Source organism: Pseudophryne corroboree, chromosome 2, assembly GCF_028390025.1.
Source record: "Pseudophryne corroboree isolate aPseCor3 chromosome 2, aPseCor3.hap2, whole genome shotgun sequence".
NCBI lineage: Eukaryota > Metazoa > Chordata > Amphibia > Anura > Myobatrachidae > Pseudophryne > Pseudophryne corroboree.
Genome location: NC_086445.1, coordinates 68,355,961 through 68,375,098, shown reverse-complemented (window position 1 = coordinate 68,375,098; position 19,138 = coordinate 68,355,961).

Genomic DNA, 19,138 nt, shown 5'->3' with positions numbered 1-19,138 from the left:
AATGTGGAGAAGATGATGTTCATTTGTTAGGGTCTCCTGCCCTGTGCTGCCACGTCATCATGGCAACCGGGAGACAAGTGCTAGCGGAGTAACCTGAGCGCAGCTGATACTCCGGTTCGGGTCTTTTGCTGTGCAGTGGTTACAGGCTCTGTGCACGGCAGGGGATCCGGTGCTGGTTTTTGTGCCCACAGTCTGTGAGGTCTGAGTGGGGCGTGGACAGCACCTGCTTTATAAGGCCTCTTCTCAGGTTAAGCAGATGCTGCTGAATCTTTGTTGGTTAGTCAGTTCCTGAAAGTTAGCCAGTACTGTGTAGCTTTGTATTTGTTGTTGCTTACTGCAAATAGGCCTGGGGATTTGGTACTACACTCTGCCAATCCAGACCTAGCAGTAAGACTGGAGTCAGTCGTTTAGCTTGCTGGGGTTCTTTTACTACTCTGTGAACTTAGCAAGTTTGCGGCTGTATTCTAAGACTTGCCTGCCTAAATCCTGTCTCACTGTGCAAGGTGTCAGGTGTCAGTTTAGTGGCAGTAAGCTGAACCTGTGCACTGCAAGTGAGAATTAGGATTGTGGAGACTCTCCTTGTGTCTATCATTCCATCTCTGACCAAGGAGTTTACTGCCACACCCGTTGGTAACCCTTTAGGGTTTTGCTGTTGCCCTTAGCAACAGCATTTCGGGTTCTCTACGTATTAAAACACAACATCTTGCTTTTCCCATCTGAGCATTACTAATACTAGGGAGACACCCAGTTCCTTAGCCTCTGGGCTTCTCTGTTCACTTTGTGTGTATTTTGTTACCCTATCACCTTCTGTGTCTGTCTGTGAGTTCATTTGCTTTGCATACCTATCCGTTCAGACACCAGTACATTCCTGCAGGCACTGGTGTGCATAACAGTTCAAACACCAGTACATTCCTGCAGGCACTGGAGTGCATAACAGTTCTGACACCAGTACATTCCTGCAGGCACTGGTGTGCATAACATATTCAGCAGCCTAATACTCCTGTTGAAATTTTGTGGGTTAAACGGGGAACCATTATCCCAAGGTAAAATTACCTCTTGCACTAGCCAGATTTCTTTGTTTATTGGAGCCACACACTCTGAAAAATTGTCCTTTTATGTGACTGTCTGTACTTTTGCCCCATTGGTGTTGGGGTTACCCTGGTTAAGGGCCCACAATCCTCAATTTGACTGGGTCTCTGGGGAGATTCTTAGTTGGGGTACTGATTGTTTCAGGAGTTGCTTGAGCCTTCCAGTCAGGCTCTCGCAGCTAAGTTTGCCAGGATTGCCAGGGTGTTATGCAGATTTTGCGGACGTGTTCTCCAAAAAAGTTGCAGAGGTACTACCTCCCCATCGCCCCTATGACTGTGCCATTGATTTGTTGCCAAATGCTAAGCTTCCCAAGAGCAGGTTGTACTCCCTGTCACGTCCTGAGACTCAGGCTATGGCAGAGTACATTCAGGAGAACTTGGCTAAGGGATTTATCAGACCTTCACAGTCTCCAGTTGGGTCGGGGTTCTTCTTCGTGGGTAAAAAGGACGGTTCGTTGCGACCCTGCATCGACTTCAGGGAATTGAACCGTATCACGATTAAAAACTCATACCCACTGCCTCTCATTTCGGTCTTGTTTGACCAGCTTCGTACTGCCACCATTTTTTCTAAGATTGACCTACGCGGTGCGTACAATCTAATCCGAATAAGAGAGGGGGATGAATGGAAGACTGCCTTTAATACCCACTCAGGGCATTATGAATATTTGGTGATGCCTTTTGGGCTCTGTAATGCCCCGGCAGTCTTCCAGGATTTCATGAATGATGTGCTCAGGGAATATTTGGATAGATTCTTAGTTGTATACTTAGATGACATCCTAATCTTCTCCCATTCCCTGGAGGAATATCGGAAGCATGTACGCTTAGTCCTCCAGAAACTCAGAGACCACCAGCTTGGGGCGAAGCTGGAGAAGTGTGAATTTGAAGTTCAGCAAATCGCATTTCTAGGATATATTATATCCCCAGAAGGTTTCCAAATGGAGGGTTCCAAGGTACAGGCAGTCCTGGATTGGGTGCAGCCCACTAGTTTGAAGGCGCTTCAGCGTTTCCTGGGCTTTGCGAATTTTTATAGACGATTTATCGCTGGATTTTCGTCTATAGTGGCGCCTTTGGTGGCACTCACTAAGAAAGGGGCGGATGTTGCTCACTGGTCTTGTGAGGCTAAAGCGGCTTTTGCCCGTCTCAAAAGGGCATTTGTATCGGCCAAGGTGCTGCGACACCCAGATCCAGAGCGTCCTTTTGTGGTGGAGGTGGATGCCTCTGAGATGGGTATTGGGGCAGTGCTTTCTCAGATGGGAGTATCTGATAATCGCCTTCATCCCTGTGCTTACTTTTCCCGTAAATTTTCGCCTGTCGAGATGAATTATGACGTGGGTAACCGGGAATTGTTGGCTATTAAGGATGCACTCGAGGAGTGGAGACACTGGCTTGAGGGGGCTAAGTTTGTGGTCTCAATTCTCACCGACCATAAGAATCTGGCATATTTAGAGTCAGCGAAGCGTCTCAATGCCAGGCAGGCACGATGGGCTTTGTTTTTTGCTCGCTTTAATTTTTTGATAACATATCGCCCTGGGTCAAAAAACATCAAGGCTGATGCGCTCTCGCGGAGTTTTGCTCCAATCCAGGAGACCACCGAGGAGCCGTTGCCCATTGTGTCCCCATCATGTATTAAAGTGGGCATTACCCAGGACCTCTTATCATTAGTCCTTAGAGCACAGGAGCAGGCTCCTCCAGACCTTCCGGTAGGTCTTTTGTTTGTGCCTCCTAGGTTAAGACAGCGAGTGTTCCTGGAATTCCATGCCAAGAAGTCGGCAGGTCACCCGGGTATTGCCAGAACTCGGGAGTTGCTATCTAGGGCGGTGTGGTGGCCCTCGGTGGCTAAGGATGTGGATCAGTGGGTTCGGGCATGTGACATCTGAGCCCGAAATAAGACTCCTAGAGGGGTTCCTGTTGGCCCATTACATCCACTCTCTATCCCATCTAATCCATGGACCCACATTTCAATGGATTTTGTGGTGGACTTGCCCAAATCCTCGGGGATGACAGCCATCTGGGTTGTCGTTGACAGATTTTCGAAGATGGCGCACTTCGTTCCACTGGTTGGGCTGCCATCGGCCAGACGCCTGTCTGAATTATTTATGCTGCATGTTGTGCGTCTCCACGGGTTGCCACTTGATGTGGTCTCTGACCGCGGATCCCAGTTTGTGGCCAAATTCTGGAGGGCATTTTGTTCCGATCTCCAGATTTCTGTCAGCTTGTCGTCAGGCTACCATCCGCAGTCTAATGGGCAGACTGAAAGGGTGAACCAGTCCTTGGAGCAGTTCCTCAGGTGTTATGTCTCCAAGTGTCAGACTGACTGGGTTGCTCATCTGTCCATGGCGGAGTTTGCCTATAACAACGCGGCTCACTCTGCTACAGGGATCTCTCCCTTCCTTTGTGTGTATGGGCATCATCCTAAGGCCAATTCTTTTGACCCCCTGGACTCCACGCCTGGTGGTTCCTCTGTGGTTTCAGTCCTTAGAGGTATTTGGCGGAAAGTGAAGAAAGCCCTTGTGTCTGTGTCATTAGTGACCAAAAGGGTTTTTGATAAGCGGAAAAGACCCTGCAGCTTCAAATTAGGAGACTTCGTCTGGTTGTCTACCAAGAATTTGAAGTTGAGACAGCCATCTCATAAGTTAGGCCCCCGGTTCATCGGCCCTTATAAGATCACCAGGGTTATCAATCCGGTGGCATTTCAGTTAGATCTGCCCCGTTCTTTGGGTATCAATAAAACATTTCATTGTTCCCTTTTAAAACGGGCGATTAGTAATCCTTCTTCCAGTGGAAGACCTTCCCCTCTTCTGATACGTGGCCAGAGGGAGTTTGTTGTTGAAAGGATTCTTGACTCCAAGATGGTTCGGGGTCGGCTGTCATTTTTGGTGCACTGGAAGGGGTATGGCCCGGAGGAGCGGTCATGGGTGCGCAGTTGTGATCTTCATGCCCCCAGACTGATACGCTATTTTTTCTCGCAGTTCCCCGATAAACCCGGTGGTAGGGGTTCTTTGACCCCTCGTCAGAGGGGGGGTACTGTTAGGGTCTCCTGCCCTGTGTTGCCACGTCGTCATGGCAACCGGGAGACAAGTGCTAGCGGAGTAACCTGAGCGCAGCTGATACTCCGGTTCGGGTCTTTTGCTGTGCAGTGGTTACAGGCTCTGTGCACGGCAGGGGATCCGGTGCTGGTTTTTGTGCCCACAGTCTGTGAGGTCTGAGTGGGGCGTGGACAGCACCTGCTTTATAAGGCCTCTTCTCAGGTTAAGCAGATGCTGCTGAATCTTTGTTGGTTAGTCAGTTCCTGAAAGTTAGCCAGTACTGTGTAGCTTTGTATTTGTTGTTGCTTACTGCAAATAGGCCTGGGGATTTGGTACTACACTCTGCCAATCCAGACCTAGCAGTAAGACTGGAGTCAGTCGTTTAGCTTGCTGGGGTTCTTTTACTACTCTGTGAACTTAGCAAGTTTGCGGCTGTATTCTAAGACTTGCCTGCCTAAATCCTGTCTCACTGTGCAAGGTGTCAGGTGTCAGTTTAGTGGCAGTAAGCTGAACCTGTGCACTGCAAGTGAGAATTAGGATTGTGGAGACTCTCCTTGTGTCTATCATTCCATCTCTGACCAAGGAGTTTACTGCCACACCCGTTGGTAACCCTTTAGGGTTTTGCTGTTGCCCTTAGCAACAGCATTTCGGGTTCTCTACGTATTAAAACACAACATCTTGCTTTTCCCATCTGAGCATTACTAATACTAGGGAGACACCCAGTTCCTTAGCCTCTGGGCTTCTCTGTTCACTTTGTGTGTATTTTGTTACCCTATCACCTTCTGTGTCTGTCTGTGAGTTCATTTGCTTTGCATACCTATCCGTTCAGACACCAGTACATTCCTGCAGGCACTGGTGTGCATAACAGTTCAAACACCAGTACATTCCTGCAGGCACTGGAGTGCATAACAGTTCTGACACCAGTACATTCCTGCAGGCACTGGTGTGCATAACATCATTAAAATGAATTATAATCAATTCCTCCGTGGAGACATTGACCAGCAGCAATTGCCTCCACAAAGTAGTACACAGGGAGCTGAGATGGTGGATTCCAGTGGGGACGAATTGATAATCTGTGAGGAGGAGGATGTACACGGTGATATATCGGAGGATGATGATGAGGAGGACATCTTGCCTCTGTAGAGCCAGTTTGTGCAAGGAGAGATTAATTGCTTCTTTTTTGGTGGGGGTCCAAACCAACCCGTCATTTCAGTCGCAGTCGTGTGGCAGACCCTGTCACTGAAATGATGGGTTGGTTAAAGTGTGCATGTCCTGTTTATACAACATAAGGGTGGGTGGGAGGGCCCAAGGACAATTCCATCTTGCACCTCTTTTTTCTTTCATTTTTCTTTGCGTCATGTGCTGTTTGGGGGGTGTTTTTTGGAAGGGCCATCCTGCGTGACACTGCAGTGCCACTCCTAGATGGGCCAGGTGTTTGTGTCGGCCACTAGGGTCGCTTAGCTTACTCACACAGCTACCTCATTGCGCCTCTTTTTTTCTTTGCGTCATGTGCTGTTTGGGGAGTGTTTTTTGGAAGGGCCATCCTGCGTGACACTGCAGTGCCACTCCTAGATGGGCCAGGTGTTTGTGTCGGCCACTTGGGTCGCTTAGCTTAGCCATCCAGCGACCTCGGTGCAAATTTTAGGACTAAAAATAATATTGTGAGGTGTGAGGTGTTCAGAATAGACTGAAAATGAGTGGAAATTATGGTTATTGAGGTTAATAATACTTTGGGATCAAAATGACCCCCAAATTCTATGATTTAAGCTGTTTTTTAGGGTTTTTTGAAAAAAACACCCGAATCCAAAACACACCCGAATCCGACAAAAAAAAATCGGTGAGGTTTTGCCAAAACGCGTTCGAACCCAAAACACGGCCGCGGAACCGAACCCAAAACCAAAACCCAAAAAATTTCCGGTGCTCATCACTACTGTTTACATTCCTCCATGATGTCACCGGAAGTGATGTTTTGCTCCACTCCCGGTCTGCTTAATATAGGTTGAAATTGCTATTGTGAATAGAAGAATAAGGGTATAAAGGACAGTAGGAATACAAAAGTTAATCTAAACCCTGAAAACGAGTTTTAATAAACGGGATTTGTATATCTAAAAGCGGAGCCGGAAGTGACGTGACGCATAGGATGCAGGAGTCACGACGCCATGGCAACCTGCATATACAGAAACGGGAGCCGGGACTTCGGACCACGTCACAGGAAGTGACGCGGCGCATAGAATCCGTGAGACCGGTTACTATGGGAACCCGCATACGTGGAAGTGGATGCCGATGCTCGGGACGGTATCACAGGAGAATCAAACCGGGAAGGACTAATTGTAATATTGGACTCATATGTGTTTTCAGTGTGGTGATTGGTGGATGGGTATTTAAATATGGGATTATTTGGAATGATCAGTATTCTGACTTACCTTGAAAAAGACCCCAAGCCAGGGGTGGAAACGCGTTGGTGTTCCTGAGGAGGCGATAGTGTTTGCAGTAAAACGACCTGGATCCAGCATTTACCATCTGTACTGTATGTGGGCTGATCCGGAGCACCCATATTGGGACACATGCGCTGTTAGGGACTGTTTAACCACAGTTCCCACTGATTCTGGTAATTACTCACTCCATTCGCTTCCTAAAGGATTGTGTCAAAATCTAATCCAATTGTGCATTGTCATTGTATATGTGTATACATGTATATATACATGTATACACATGTACATGTGTATACATGTATATATGTAAGCTCTCACGAGTAGGGCCCTCTTCCCTCATGTGCTCACCCTTTTCTTCTTTAATAATTCTCAACTGCCCAAATCACAGTTTTTGGGCCACCTGGAACTTATCTCTGTCATTTACTGGTGTAGTTATGCTTAGTTACCCTGTACTTGTCCAAAATTGATTTCAACTGTAAGTCACTGTTTTGATTATGTGCATATGTACTCTGTAATTGGGCGCTGCGGAACCCTTGTGGCGCCATATAAATAAATGATAATAATAATAATAATAATAATATTAAACGTTACTTCACTATATGAAAATTTCTCTCACATCTTTATATGGTACCACGCTCTTGAGAACAGGAGTGCCACTGGAATGAAGTAGAACAGGGAAGAAACTACGGATAGCGCTAGTTAAGTGTACTCTGCGCTTTTTTTACATTGTGCACTTGTGGTGAGGGGCAAAGGAAACCTCATAGGAGAGTGACACTATTTTAGCTGCTGTCTTTGCGCACTAAGTAGTTCTACAAACTCTTTTTATCTCAAAAAGAATATTTAATTGCAGCTTCCTGCCAGGCCACTGCCCCACTCCATTAAAAAGGTCATGTAGTCCTCTCTGACTTTTTTAGCCTTGGCATTGGCGGATTGGGTGGTGTGTCCAGCTGGGATTTCCACACCATTCCATCTGCCAGAGTCTGTGATATGTGACTTGTCATCAGGGAGAGCAATAGGTGGAGGCCTAGAATGGGACTGTTCGCGCCTCAGGTAATTGTGCAAAGCGCAACAGCCAAACACAACCCAGTTGATCTTGTCCACCCACAAATCTATGGCAGTGTTGAAGATGCGAAACCACCTGCTCCACTATGCACCAGGCCCAAGACAGTCGATAATTAAAGATGCGCTTCTCATGGGTGAGGTGTCTTTGCGGGAAGGGTTTTAGAATATGCTCCTGGAGAGCAAAGGCTTTATCGGCTGCAAAGACAAAGTTCAGCCCATGCTTGCAGTCCTCCGCCTCAGGAGGACTGGTTGGATACAAGCCTCTCGTAAAATAAGGTGTCCTTTAAGGAGCCGCCATCTGAGGCTCGCCCATTTTTCCCAACGTCAACCAAAATGAATTCATAATTGGCATTGACTATTGTCATTAGAACAACACTAAAGTGGCCTTTATAATAGAAGTACAAGGATCCTTTTGTGCCAGGAGGTGTGATGGGTACGTGTTTCCAGTCAATTGCACCACCGCAATTGGGAAAGTTCTACCACACTTCAAAATCTTCTGCTATAGCCTTCCACTCTACAGGAGAAGCAGGAAACTAGAGGGGGAAAAATTGGTTTGTTAAAAATGCTTTTTAATGTGCATTTCTTTTTTGCACAAACACAGATATGTGTAAAATATAATAAAGTCCAAATGGCATGTAGGGGATGTCGTAATGATACTGGCGGGCAGGTTCCTGGAGGCAGGCATCCATGCGATGGAATACTGTATGCCAGAATACCCACAGGGGACCAAGGCCTAGTCCCAACCGTGGGTATCCAGGACACCTATGCAGTAGGAATAGAACCAAGTGGTCAGCTCAGCACGTCCCGAATCTTGTAGAGTTAGCACTCGCCCCTCTGCCGGCATTCTGGCGACGGGGATCCCGGAGTCAGTATGCTGACTGCCGGAATCCCAGATGCTGGGCACACAAACAGAATCCATGCAGAGGGCTGCCAGGTTCACAATGGTGCAAAAATTACCGTATATACTCGAGTATAAGTCGACCCGAATATAAGCCGAGGCACCTAATTCTACCACAAAAACCTGGGAAAACTTATTGACTCGAGTATAAGCCTAGGGTGGGAAATGCAGCTCTAGCCGTACACAGCCCTCAGTGCCAGATATGCCCTCATACTGCCAGATATGCCCCCACAGTGCCAGATATGCCCTCATACTGCCAGATATGCCCCACAGTGACTGATGTGCCAGATATGCCCTCATGCTGCCAAATATGCCCCACAGCGCCAGATGTGCTAGATATGCCCTCATGCTGCCAAATATGCCCCACAGCGCCAGATGTGCTAGATATGCCCCTCATGCTGCCAAATATGCCCCACAGTGCCAGATGTGCCAGATATGCCCTCATGCTGCCAGATATGCCCTCATGCTGCCAGATATGCCCCTCATGCTGCCACATATGCCCCACAGTGCCAGATGTGCCAGATATGCCCTCATGCTGCCAGATATGCCCTCATGCTGCCAGATATGCCCCTCATGCTGCCACATATGCCCCTCATGCTGCCACATATGCCCCACAGTGCCAGATATGCCCTCATGCTGCCAGATATGCCCTCATGCTGCCACATATGCCCCTCATGCTGCCACATATGCCCCACAGTGCCAGATATCCCCTCATGCTGCCAGATATGCCCCTCATGCTGCCAGATATGCCCCTCATGCTGCCACATATGCCCCTCATGCTGCCACATATGTCCCTCATGCTGCCACATATGCCCCCTCCCCCAGTGCCTGTTACTTACCCCTCCGTCGATCCCGCGCTGTCTTCTGAAGATGGGACACAGAGCGCACAGCGTGCGCCTCTCCTGTGTCCCTCCTGCATCTCCGGCGGCCGTGGCGGGTCTATTAAAGGAAGTGCCGGTTCGTGATCAGAGGTCACGAACGGGTACTTCCTTTAATAGACCCGCCGCTGCCGCCGGAGATGCAGGAGGGACACAGGAGAGGTGCGCGCTGTGCGCTCCGTGTCCCTCCTTCACACTGCTCTGCCTGTCACACTGCACTGCCACTGACTCGAGTATAAGCCGAGGTGGCTTTTTCAGCACAAAAAAAAGTGCTAAAAAAGTCAGCTTATACTCGAGTATATATGGTAGATGTATACCCTTGACCTTCTTGCACCTGTCACCTGCGTGTGCCAAGCCATAACTTGCAGCATATTAGTGGTGGGTATAGGTCACCAAACACATTTGTATAATTTTGCCACTGGCTGAAAAACACGGCTTATTTATTAATTTATCCTACTATCTTTCAGTTGTTGTGCATCCAGCGTCATGCGTCATGTGCTAGGGACTGTACTGCTCAAAATGGCGAATCCTGGCAGCACATATGTCCGGGGGGAGCTCATAATCCAGCTGTGGTGGCGGGACCGGCCATTGGCTAACAACAGGGAATAGCGGTGTGCTTACAACCGAGCCCGCCGTGAAATCCTGTTGAAGTATGGCCGGTCCCGCACTATCAGGTCACTTCAGCGGAGGTGGAACGACCTAGTCAGCAGACAGCCCAGGAAGCTGGAATTGCTGCGGCTGTCTCTAATGATGAGTAAGTACAGTCCAGTACTGCACTTTATTACTGTTTAGTACAGTACATACTGTATAGCCAATCAGTATCCGCTTTAGGGGCATACTGTTTGGCTTAATGTGCGCTGCGGCCCAATTCACACTACACTATATGGATTTTGTCTTTACAGTGTGTACTGATACAGTCACCTGTGGCCAAGCATGGATACATTTTAAACCTGGACCGTTGGGGTGCCTTGAGGGCCGCGTTTGGGAACCTCTGCTGTACTGTATGAATGATTTCGTTAGGGCTAAGCTGTGGAGGGGTTTTTAGGGATAGGCTGTAGCAAAGGTGGGTTAAAGGTAGGGTGTATGGTAAGTACTGTATGCTGTGTTATGCTGCAGGGAAGAGGGCTTTGGCTAAGTCACCGCCAGGGATGGTTAAGTTTAGGCATAGCTGGTGGAGGTTAAGGTTAGTCTATGGCGGGGAGGGTTAGGGCTAAGCTGTGGAGGGGTTTTTAGGGTTAGGCTGTAGCAAAGGTGGGTTAAAGGCAGGGGTATGGTAGGTACTGTATACTGTGTTATGCTTTACTACCCCAAAAGTTACTGCTGGGCCTGCTGTTTTTGCTTAGTGCAGGGAACAATGTGTTTGCTTACTGGGGGGGGGGGGGGGATGTGCTTTATTCCTGTGGGGGTGAATGCTTCTGTTTGATCACTGTTGGGGACAATGTTAATGCTGTGGCCAATGTGTTTGATACAGTAACTACTGTACAGGGGCCAACGATTTTTATTATTTTTCCACAGTGACAGGCCTCCAGGCGTACCTGGGCCCACTGCGCCCTCTGGCTCCCACCACCTCCACCACCACCAGCACCACCCGACCAGTCTAGATACCCGGACCCTCAATAAGTAAGCTAAGTCAATAGGCTGCAGGGAAGAGGGCTTTGGCTAAGTCACCTCCAGGGATGGTTAAGTTTAGGCATCGCTGCTGGAGGTTAAGGATAGTCTATGGCAGGGAGGGTTAGGGCTAAGCTGTGGAGGGGTTTTTAGGGTTAGGCTGTAGAAAAGGGTTAAAGGTAGGGGGTATGGTAAGTACTGTATACTGTGTTATGCTATACTACCCCAAAAGTTAATGCTGGGCCTGCTGTTTTTGCTTAGTGCGGGGAACAATGTTTTGAAGATACCGTGTTCCAAATCACTCAAGCTTGGTGGTAGATGAAAAACCAACCGGGGTTTATTGACAGAATAGGCTATAACACAGTTCAGCACACTTCCGTAATCCAACTCCACATGACATTTCCCACCACAATCTCCTGACAGAACATTACTTCTTAGTCTGGGAGCAGAGAGTCTCTTCTAGCAACACAGCGACCCAGGTAAATCCAATATAATGGGTCCCCAAGCCGATCCCTGGCAGAACATTACTTCTTAGGCTGGTATCCAAGAATCTCTCTTCAGCTCTCTGGGTAGTTCTACTTACTGTATACTGAACCTCCCAAAGCTTCAGTATTGCTGGGGTGTGTGTGACCTCTGTGTCTTAGGATCTTACAGCATTGGAATACAATACATATTCTAATCAAGGTGATTACATCAGTCAGAGAGCCACCCTATCTGGTCAGCTCACCTTTGGACAATAGGGAGTAAACAAACATAGACAATGGTACCTTATATGACTCACCCTCTGAGGGTCCACTGCGGTGTATGAAAACAATAGGAAACTACAGTGTAGGTCTAACATACAGTAAATACAGGGTACATTATCTAAAGGGTAACAGATAACATAACACAATTGCATATACTGTATTAACAATATTTACAGTAGGTTGATTAAACACAGTATTGGGTGAGCACCAATGGACATGTTATGGAGAATGAACAAACAAACGAATTGGATGTACTGGATATGGATATAAAAAGTACATATTTGACATGGGAAATGAGGCATAGCTATATTCATTGTCACAGACCTCAGTTTCTCACAAATGTGTTTGCTTACTGTGGGGGGGGGACAATGTGCTTTATTCCTGTGGAGGTGAATGCTTCTGTTTGATCACTGCTAGGGACAATGGGGGTAATTCAGAGTTGATCGCAGCAGCAAATTTGTTAGCTCTTGGGCAAAACCATGTGCACTGCAGAGGGGGCAGATATAACATGTGCAGAGAGTTAGATTTGGGTGGGTTATATTGTTTCTGTGCAGGGTAAATACTGGCTGCTTTATTTTTACACTGCAATTTAGATTTGAGTTTGAACACACCCCACCCAAACCTAACTCTCTCTGCACGTTATATCTGCCCCCCCCCCCCCTGCAGTGCACATGGTTTTGCCCAACTGCTAACAAAGTTGCTGCTGCGATCAACTCTGAATTACCCTCAATGTTAATGTTGTGACCAATGTGTTTGATACTGTACAGGGGCCAACGATTTTTATTATTTTTCCACAGTGACAGGCCTCCAGGCGTACCTGGGCCCACTGCGCCCTCTGGCTCCCTCCACCACCACCACCCGACCAGTCTACATAGCCGGACCCTCAATAAGTAAGCTAAGTCAATAGGCTGCAGGGAAGAGGGCTTTGGCTAAGTCACCGCCAGGGATGGTTAAGTTAAACCATCGTTGGTGGAGGTTAAGGTTAGTCTATGGCGGGAAGGGTTAGGGCTAAGGGGATGCAGTCAATTTACCTCCAATCAAAATCCCGACAAGGTAGAAATCCCGACATCGACAAAATACCGACATTTAAAATACAGATGAGTTCAAAATGCCGACATGTAAAATGGCGACATGAGTTTTTCATGATTTTTTAATTGAAACCGACTTGTTCATACGTCACCATCCCAGTGGACCTGGAGGGGAAATATAATAGTGTGCCGAGTGCAGCGAGGCAATGTGCCCGAAGCATGGCGAGCGCAGCGGCACACTTATATGGTGTCCATGTCCACCCATGTCGACATACACACACACAAAAAAAATTAAGAACACATGTTGGTATTTAAACCTGTCGGCATTTTACATGTCGGTATTTTGACCTTGTCGGTATTTTAAATGTCTGTATTTCATTCATGTCGGGATTTTGACCGGTGGTCAATTGCTGTCGGGATTTCGACCGTCGGGATTTTGATTGGAGGTATTTCATACCGATCCCGGACTAAGCTGTGGAGGGGTTTTTAGGGTTAGGCTGCAGAAAAGGTGGGTTAAAGGTGGGGGTGTTTTTTAGCCATCTCATACTGTATCTGTAATTAGTAAGTACTGGATTTTACTGGACTGTATACTGTATTATACATTACTACTACCCCAAAATTCCCTCTGAATGACACTAACAATACTGTAGAAATGTACAGTACATTACATCATCCCGAAATGACAAAAAAAAATTTTTGTTTGTTTTTTTGCAGTCCCTCCACAGCCAGAATCCGGCAACCCACCTCCTCCCGGTAAGACTTTTTTTTGTTAAGTTAAGGCTCATTTCTCAACCTTATTCCCCACCCTGTGCCTCTTATCCTACTCCTCCCACTGTGCCTCAGCTTCCCCTTGCCTTTCCCTGCCCCTGTGGCTGAGCCTCCGCATGTCTCTGCTGTGCAACATCATCACGTCATGTAAACTGTGCTTTATAGGGTTCCTTGGGGGCCTGGTACAGTATAAGCATCCCTTTTGTGCCCCCCTCCCAGGCCTGGAGCTCTCCAGTGACTCTCCGGCAGTGCTCTCCAGTGACTGACATCACAACTGGGTAGACACATGCAAATGGACGCCCAGTTGTGACATCATGCAGGAGTCATTGGGCTGATAATTAGTACAGTACTGTAACTGTGTGCACTTACAGTACCTACTATATCAACATTACAGTTCAGTACATACAGTACTGTACAGTAATGTACTGTACAACGTACAGTATTTACAGTAATTTATATTTTTTCCCATCAAACAGGTTCCAGCCAAGTTCCAGGACAGAAACAGAGGCGATATGGGCCGGACAACCTCACTAGGGGTACAGTAATAATAATAATAATAATGTTATTTTACATGCATACTGTTCATAAACTTTGATGAAGTGCTTTACAGTATACTGTACAGTGCTCAACCTGTATTACTGTTCTAATACTGTACATTGTTTTTTATTTTCACAGAGCAACTCCGGCGATTGGTCCTAATTTTTTGGGCGGTGGTGAACCGCATTTTTTATATGATTTTACGAAATATTTAATTTTTGTTTTTTTCATTTTTTTTGTTTTATTTTATTAGTTTTTCTAATTTACAGTACTGTTTTGTGTTATTTTCCCCCTTAGTAAACTAAGGGGGGTAATTCAATGTCAGCCGAGGGGGCGAGAAGGTTCCGAAAATGGGATTTTTGCACACGTTTTATAGGAGAAATTGCTTTCTCGTATTCAACGGGATCCCATTTTTCTTGCCCCCCCTTCCCCGGCGAGGCGAAAAAGGGCATAGTTCAGTGAGATACTGTGCAGTACATGTTTTGCTTTCTCCTCGCTGGGGACTTACAGCTCCGATAGCATTAAATACCCCCTTACAATACAGTATTTGAACATCACTGTGCTGTATCCCTGGAGAGATTGATACTATACAGTACTGTACTGTCATATTGATTGGTAGCTAATATTGTGCCTTACAGTATACTGTAGTGTTATACTATGCACAATGCCCTACTGTACAGTACTGTACTGTCATATTGATCGGTAGCTAATATTGTGCCTTACAGTATACTGTAAAGTTATACTATGCACAATGCCCTACTGTACAGTACTGTATGTCCTTTTTTTAATTAGGTAGAACACAGAAGGGACAACATTTAGCAACTTTTGTGCACCAAACTGAGATTTTATCTTGCCCCCCTAACCTACAGTACTGTAAAAAAATTTGATGCCCCTCTCCACGCACTGAGAATGTTACTGTACACTACAGTACAGTACTGTACTGTATGTCACAATGCAGGGTGGCCAATAAATCAACTCAATTGCTTAGCAGTAAAACCTGGGAAATTGTTACTGTACTATTTATAAGCTGGGTCCGGGAACCCCTACTGTATCCCTTTATACAGTAGTTACCCCTTTATACAGTAGTTAACAACCATGCTCCAAGCTTCATAAAACTGAAAGGCTCAGCTAACTATTGTACAGTACTGTACATTAAAAATATTGCAGAAAGTATGTGAAATAAACAAACAGTAATTTATTTACTACAGTAAATAAAGTATAGCCTACACTATACAGTAGTTTAGGTTTTTTAAGAATAACGTAATATTTTATATATTATACAGTATACAGTACAGTACTTGTACAAGGGTATACAGTACAGTGGACATTTTGGAAAATGTTATACAGTACTTACTTTATTTACAAAACACAGTATTGCCTAAAAATATTGTACTTTCTCTGACGTCCTAGTGGATGCTGGGAACTCCGTAAGGACCATGGGGAATAGCGGCTCCGCAGGAGACTGGGCACAAAAGTAAAAGCTTTAGGACTACCTGGTGTGCACTGGCTCCTCCCCCTATGACCCTCCTCCAAGCCTCAGTTAGATTTTTGTGCCCGAACGAGAAGGGTGCACACTAGGTGGCTCTCCTGAGCTGCTTAGTGAAAAAGTTTAAGTTAGGTTTTTTATTTTCAGTGAGTCCTGATGGCAACAGGCTCACTGCATCGAGGGACTAAGGGGAGAAGAAGCGAACTCACCTGCGTGCAGAGTGGATTGGGCTTCTTAGGCTACTGGACATTAGCTCCAGAGGGACCGATCACAGGCCCAGCCATGGATGGGTCCCAGAGCCGCGCCGCCGGCCCCCTTACAGAGCCAGAAGACAGAAGAGGTCCGGAAAATCGGCGGCAGAAGACGTCCTGTCTTCAACAAGGTAGCGCACAGCACCGCAGCTGTGCGCCATTGCTCTCAGCACACTTCACACTTCGGTCACTGAGGGTGCAGGGCGCTGGGGGGGGGCGCCCTGAGACGCAATAAAAACACCTTGGATGGCGAAAAATGCATCACATATAGCTCCTGGGCTATATGGATGCATTTAACCCCTGCCAGTTTTCCTTAAAAAAGCGGGAGAAAGGCCGCCGAGAAGGGGGCGGAGCCTATCTCCTCAGCACACAAGCGCCATTTTCCCTCACAGCTCCGCTGGAAGGACGTCTCCCTGACTCTCCCCTGCAGTCCTGCACTACAGAAACAGGGTAAAACAAGAGAGGGGGGGCACTAAATTGGCATAAGAATCTATACAGCAGCTATATAAGGGAGAAACACTTATATAAGGTTGTCCCTATACATTATATATAGCGCTCTGGTGTGTGCTGGCAAACTCTCCCTCTGTCTCCCCAAAGGGCTAGTGGGGTCCTGTCCTCTATCAGAGCATTCCCTGTGTGTGTGCTGTGTGTCGGTACGTTTGTGTCGACATGTATGAGGAGGAAAATGGTGTGGAGGCGGAGCAATTGCCTGTAATAGTGATGTCACCCCCTAGGGAGTCGACACCTGACTGGATGGTCTTATGGAAGGAATTACGTGATAGCGTCAGCACTTTACAAAAGACTGTTGACGACATGAGACAGCCGGCAAATCAGCTAGTGCCTGTCCAGGCGTCTCAAACACCGTCAGGGGCTCTAAAGCGCCCGTTACCTCAGATGGTCGACACAGACCCAGACACTGACTCCAGTGTCGACGGTGAGGAGACAAACGTGACTTCCAGTAGGGCCACACGTTACATGATCACGGCAATGAAGGAGGTTTTGAACATTTCTGATACTACAAGTACCACAAAAAAGGGTATTATGTGGGGTGTGAAAAAACTACCCGTAGTTTTTCCTGAATCAGATGAATTAAATGAGGTGTGTGATGAAGCGTGGGTTTCCCCCGATAAAAAACTGATCATTTCTAAAAAATTATTGGCATTATACCCTTTCCCGCCAGAGGTTAGGGCGCGTTGGGAAACACCCCCTAGGGTAGATAAAGCGCTCACACGCTTATCAAAACAAGTGGCGTTACCGTCTCCTGATACGGCCGCCCTCAAGGAACCAGCTGATAGGAAGCTGGAAAATATCCTAAAAAGTATATACACACATACTGGTGTTATACTGCGACCAGCAATCGCCTCAGCCTGGATGTGCAGTGCTGGGGTGGCTTGGTCGGATTCCCTGACTGAAAATATTGATACCCTGGATAGGGACAGTATATTATTGACTATAGAGCATTTAAAGGATGCATTTCTATATATGCGAGATGCACAGAGGGATATTTGCACTCTGGCATCAAGAGTAAGTGCGCTGTCCATTTCTGCCAGAAGAGGGTTATGGACGCGACAGTGGTCAGGTGATGCGGATTCCAAACGGCATATGGAAGTATTGCCGTATAAAGGGGAGGAGTTATTTGGGGTTGGTCTATCGGACCTGGTGGCCACGGCAACGGCTGGGAAATCCACCTTTTTACCCCAAGTCACCTCTCAGCAGAAAAAGACACCGTCTTTTCAGGCTCAGTCCTTTCGTCCCCATAAGGGCAAGCGGGCAAAAGGCTCCTCATTTCTGCCCCGGGGCAGAGGAAGGGGAAAAAGACTGCATCAGGCAGCCTCTTCCCAGGAACAGAAGCCCTCCCCCGCTTCTGCCAAGTCCTCAGCATGACGCTGGGGCCTTACAAGCGGACTCAGGCACAGTGGGGGGCCGTCTCAAGAATTTCAGAGCGCAGTGGGCTCACTCGCAAGTGGACCCCTGGATCCTGCAGGTAGTATCTCAGGGGTACAAATTGGAAATCGAGACGTCTCCCCCTCGCCGGTTCCTGAAGTCTGCTTTACCAACGTCTCCCTCCGACAGGGAGGCGGTATTGGAAGCCATTCACAAGCTGTATTCCCAGCAGGTGATAATCAAGGTACCCCTCCTGCAACAGGGAAAGGGGTATTATTCCACGCTGTTTGTGGTGCCGAAGCCAGACGGCTCGGTGAGACCTATTTTAAATCTGAAATCCTTGAACACTTACATACAAAGGTTCAAATTCAAGATGGAGTCACTCAGAGCAGTGATAGCGAACCTGGAAGAAGGGGACTATATGGTGTCTCTGGACATCAAGGATGCTTACCTCCATGTCCCAATTTGCCCTTCTCACCAAGGGTACCTCAGGTTTGTGGTACAGAACTGTCATTATCAGTTTCAGACGCTGCCGTTTGGATTGTCCACGGCACCCCGGGTCTTTACCAAGGTAATGGCCGAAATGATGATTCTTCTTCGAAGAAAAGGCGTCTTAATTATCCCTTACTTGGACGATCTCCTGATAAGGGCAAGGTCCAGGGAACAGTTAGAGGTCGGAGTAGCACTATCTCAAGTAGTGTTACGACAGCACGGGTGGATTCTAAATATTCCAAAATCGCAGCTGATTCCGACGACACGTCTGCTGTTCCTAGGGATGATTCTGGACACAGTCCAGAAAAAGGTGTTTCTCCCGGAGGAGAAAGCCAGGGAGTTATCCGAGCTAGTCAGGAACCTCCTAAAACCAGGTCATGTGTCAGTGCATCAATGCACAAGGGTCCTGGGAAAAATGGTGGCTTCTTACGAAGCGATTCCATTCGGCAGATTCCACGCAAGAACCTTTCAGTGGGATCTGCTGGACAAATGGTCCGGATCGCATCTTCAGATGCATCAGCGGATAACCCTGTCTCCAAGGACAAGGGTGTCTCTCCTGTGGTGGTTGCAGAGTGCTCATCTTCTAGAGGGCCGCAGATTCGGCATTCAGGACTGGGTCCTGGTGACCACGGATGCCAGCCTGAGAGGCTGGGGAGCAGTCACACAGGGAAGAAATTTCCAGGGCTTGTGGTCAAGCATGGAAACGTCATTTCACATAAATATCCTGGAACTAAGGGCCATTTACAATGCCCTAAGTCAAGCAAGGCCTCTGCTTCAGGGTCAGCCGGTGTTGATCCAGTCGGACAACATCACGGCAGTCGCCCACGTAAACAGACAGGGCGGCACAAGAAGCAGGAGAGCGATGGCAGAAGCTGCAAGGATTCTTCGCTGGGCGGAAAATCATGTGATAGCACTGTCAGCAGTGTTCATTCCCGGAGTGGACAACTGGGAAGC